Source organism: Lolium perenne, chromosome 4, assembly GCF_019359855.2.
Source record: "Lolium perenne isolate Kyuss_39 chromosome 4, Kyuss_2.0, whole genome shotgun sequence".
NCBI lineage: Eukaryota > Viridiplantae > Streptophyta > Magnoliopsida > Poales > Poaceae > Lolium > Lolium perenne.
In genome coordinates, this window is record NC_067247.2 from 53,336,327 (window position 1) to 53,341,244 (window position 4,918).

Genomic DNA, 4,918 nt, shown 5'->3' on the forward strand with positions numbered 1-4,918 from the left:
AATCATTTCATATGAGATGGCCATGTATAGAGTGCCGCTAGGTTTGGTTGGATGTAGACTAGCGCTAATACATGTCCCTGTGTGATCAACAATTTTTAGGGTTCAAGGCCTATTATATTAAACGAGAGTAGATTTCTAAAAAACTTGCAGCCACTTAGGTTCATGAGAGCACTGGTTTAAGGAATCATTTTGTTTAGTGCTCTATGTACAGCTGAATTCCAAGAAATATGTCAGTTGCTGGTCTTACTGGTTTGAACCGGTAGATTCTATACTATCCATTGATATTTGTGCTGAAAGTAATACCAATATTAGTGTTACCTTGATGTTGTACTCACATCAAAGAAACAACATACTTTGGGAGCAATCCATAGCAAATAAAATTGGAAATATCAAACTGAAATATATAAGTAACCGGCTGCTTATGAGCTACTTATAAATGGAAGTATGTTCTTGTAGGTGAAATAATGGAATAGCACATGCTCTCAATTATTTTCCTACATGTTCCCCCCCCCCCCCCTTCCCTATGTATTTATGTGACATCCCACTACTTCTCTTTCTAGGGGCCCCAGTTAAAAATTAAGGAGTTCTAATTACTGAGGGAGTTAAGGCGCATTCCAATGGATAATAAACCCCTTTTGACTGAAACACCTATTCAAAATAACATAGCAGAACCGCGGTCACTACTGAACTTCATTCTTCCGGATATATATTCTTATCCCATCAGGAATTGAAATCTTGGTATGATCTGTTGTGCTAACACACCCTCTACTCTATGTAATATCTGCGCTTGCTATTATTGGGACTATTAGCTAATTTTAGAGCATGTCAGGACCATTGTAGGGTCTGTTAGCTATTTCCCTGCATTATTAAAATGTTTCTTTCCATTGGTCTCAATTTTTCTAGGTTTATTTCTTTGGTGTCAACACATTTGCATTATTTCCCTGCATTCTTGGAGCTGTGGGTCGTATATATTAGTTGGGGAATTCAACACCTGACATTTTGCAATATCTAATGGTGAGGATAGTTTCTTCAATGTGATATCCCATCCCTGAGTGATTTAATATCAAATTTAATCACTCTTTGTAGAGACGAGTACATTCTTCAGTGTGTCGAAATTGATCGGGAATACATTTCTGGATTCCTGGACATTCACATTAACCATGGACAGACGGATCAACGGGTGCATCTATGTCGAGCTATCAAGGTTTGCTCCATCTCGAATTCTCGATGCCTTGTATTTCTCGATTTCGTATGTATGGACATAAGGACCAGGTCGTCAGACATCAACACATTTGTTGATTTATCAAATTTCTTCTATATTTCGTGCTCCAGCTCACAGTGTCTTCGTTGACTTATCAGGTTTTGTGTCAACAAGTGCCAAAAAATGCAGAGGGAGGCTGGAAGGGGAAGATAGTAGCGAAGAGGATAGATAATTTACTTTTCTAAAGTTTTGCAATTGTGTCCATCGGTGAGAAAGTGACTAGCGACGGTGGTGAAGGAAAGTCTATTGATCACGCCATTGGAGCCAGGACGAGGTTTGTGTAGATCTTGATTTTTCTGTTTGCTGATGATTCATATTTTCTGGACAAGTTTGTGGATGCAGAAATTTAGGGCTTTCCATACCTTTATATTAATAGAGAGAAACTGAGAATGTGTTGATGGAGTATTCGTATGGAGTCAATGTAGGAGATAGAACACCCACTGATTAGTAGGACTCACATACATAGTATACATGAAATGCAGGCTAAAAAGATATGTACCTGTTTACCGAGGATTTTTTTAGTAAGTGTTGGAGCTGACAAATAGGTATTTGGTTAGAAGACTATATAAATAAATATATTCAAAATTTAATCGATATATAAATAATATATACTCTGTAATTACTTGTGGGACAACAAGCGTTTGTATGTAATGTGTTGAATACAATTACTCCAGATAAGATATAGTTTCTAAACAGCAAATAAAGTGCTTTGTCAACCCATAGAGTACTCAGTTGTATATGCTTTTATAAAAGAGTGCGCACGATTGGAGGATTCAGATTTTTTTTTGAAAAGAACTGCACATATGATTATAAGTGTGTTATACATACGTAAATATTCGGTAATATTGTAGAAATGATGACAAGTCACTATCATGCTAATAGATTTTTTTAGGTGAATGTAACATACAAAATTTAACAACTGTGGTGTAGAAATTTTGGATATGCGTGCACTACTTAACTTTGTAGTACTAAGTAAAAAACATTCAGTAATTAGGATGATGGTCTTGGTGTAGGAAGTCAACTTATGGAATATATGCTTTTGCAAATACCATATTTTTGCTAATAGCAACATGCACTGATGGTTTTTCATCGGTGAATGCCTTTAGATAAGTAACCAATTGACCATATTTTTCATGACCAGATTCGACAAAATTAAATTAGGGAGTCTATGGTGGTCATTATCTTCCTTCCCACCAAGTAGCGCACTTGAACATGGATTTTTGTTTAATTTACTTCTTACTCATTGGTGAAATAGTTTATTGTGTACATGGATGTTGATCAAGCCAAAAGTACAAAGAAACCCTTTCAACCATTGCAGATTTTTCTTATTCGTGTGATTTTTCCGAGGAATGCATTTTTGGTAGGGACAACTTACAAGGAGCTAGCGATGCGGACTGAATGATGGTGCTTTCTCGGGCCAAGTAGATGTGAAGGCCTTGCGAGAGGTGGAGCAGAGCCAAAAATGAAGCCGACCATCAATTCCATTGCCAGTTTTTTTTTTCTTTCGTCAAATATTGTCGGGGTTTATAGTTGATAAGGGTGGTTGACTGAAGAGAGGGTAGAGAGTGATGGGTTGTTTGTTGTGAGATTATTAGAATCCTACTCAACTTGCACATGTTTTTTTTGCAGGATGGGGGCAGTGGGCTGGGAAGGAGAAATGGTGCACATGGTGGCTGAGAGGAGGAAGGAAAATAAATACATTCGCGTTTATAGCTAGGTGTTGAAAACTAAGTATATTGCGCTCGATGCATTTGACAAACTAAGTAGCTGGTGTACATGTACACTGATTATTGTTCGGTTGCAGTGCAGTATGGTTTGAGTAAACCTAAAATGCGTGCTCTTTCCTTCAGCTGGATGGTGCTGTTTTGAAATATAAAAATGTCCACCTATGTTTACGTATGTGATAAAGAAAAAAGTTGATCCGTAGCAGCGCACGGGCATTCAACTAGTAGCTTAAAAACTATTGTGGTATTGAATATGTACTTATGAACTTTATCTCTTATTAAGTTGCTTGTTGTGCGATAACCATGCTCACTGGGGACGCCATCAACTATTCTTTGTTGAATATCATGTGAGTTGCTATGCATGTCCGTCTTGTCTGAAGTAAGAGAGATCTACCACCTTATGGTTAAGCATGCATATTGTTAGAGAAGAACATTGGGCCGCTAACTAAAGCCATGATCCATGGTGGAAGTTTCAGTTTTGGACAATATCCTCAATCTCATATGAGAATAATAATTGTTGCCACATGCTTATGCATTAAAGAGGAGTCCATTATCTGTTGTCCATGTTGTCCCGGTATGGATGTCTAAGTTGAGAATAATCAAAAGCGAGAAATCCAAAATGCGAGCTTTCTCCTTAGACCTTTGTACAGGCGGCATGGAGGTACCCCATTGTGACACTTGGTTAAAACATGTGTATTGCGATGATCCGGTAGTCCAAACTAATTAGGACAAGGTGCGGGCACTATTAGTATACAATGCATGAGGCTTGCAACTTGTAAGATATAATTTACATAACTCATATGCTTTATTACTACCATTGACAAAATTGTTTCATGTTTTCAAAATAAAAGCTCTAGCACAAATATAGCAATCGATGCTTTTCCTCTATGGAGGACCATTCTTTTTACTTTTATGTTGAGTCAGTTCACCTATTTCTCTCCACCTCAAGAAGCAAACACTTGTGTGAACTGTGCATTGATTCCTACATACTTGCATATTGCACTTATTATATTACTCTATGTTGACAATATCCATGAGATATACATGTTACAAGTTGAAAGCAATCGCTGAAACTTAATCTTCCTTTGTGTTGCTTCAATGCTTTTACTTTGAATTATTGCTTTATGAGTTAACTCTTATGCAAGACTTATTGATGCTTGTCTTGAAGTATTATTCATGAAAAGTCTTTGCTATATGATTCACTTGTTTACTCATGTCATATACATTGTTTTGATCGCTGCATTCACTACATATGCTTTACAAATAGTATGATCAAGGTTATGATGGTATGTCACTCCAGAAATTATCTTTGTTATCGTTTTACCTGCTCGGGACGAGCAGAACTAAGCTTGGGGATGCTGATACGTCTCCGACGTATCGATAATTTCTTGTGTTCCATGCCACATTATTGATGATATCTACATGTTTTATGCACACTTTATGTCATATTCGTGCATTTTCTGGAACTAACCTATTAACAAGATGCCGAAGTGCCCGATTCCGTTTCTGCTGTTTTTGGTTTCAGAAATCCTAGTAAGGAAATATTCTCGGAATTGGACGAAATCAACGCCCAGGGTCCTATTTTGCCACGAAGCTTCCAGAAGACCGAAGAGGAGACGAAGTGGGGCCACGAGGCGGCCACACCCTAGGGCGGCGCGGCCCAAGCCCTGGCCGCGCCGACCTGTGGTGTGGGGCCCTCGTGTGGCCCCCTGACCTGCCCTTCCGCCTACTTAAAGCCTCCGTCGCGAAACCCCCAGTACCGAGAGCCACGATACGGAAAACCTTCCAGAGACGCCGCCGCCGCCAATCCCATCTCGGGGATTCGGAGATCGCCTCCGGCACCTGCCGGAGAGGGGAATCATCTCCCGGAGGACTCTACGCCACCATGGTCGCCTCCGGAGTGATGAGTGAGTAGTCTACCCCTGGACTATGG

The 4,918-nt window shown here is 39.3% G+C and overlaps 1 long non-coding RNA gene across 1 annotated transcript; it reads left to right on the forward strand.

Annotated features, from left to right (window-relative positions):
- Positions 1-977: 977 nt before the first annotated feature.
- Positions 978-2,726, forward strand: LOC127348372 (uncharacterized). Its single transcript, XR_007879758.2, has 3 exons — positions 978-1,204; positions 1,360-1,535; positions 2,626-2,726. It is a non-coding gene; the product is annotated as an uncharacterized lncRNA (long non-coding RNA).
- The last annotated feature ends 2,192 nt before the right edge of the window (positions 2,727-4,918 follow it).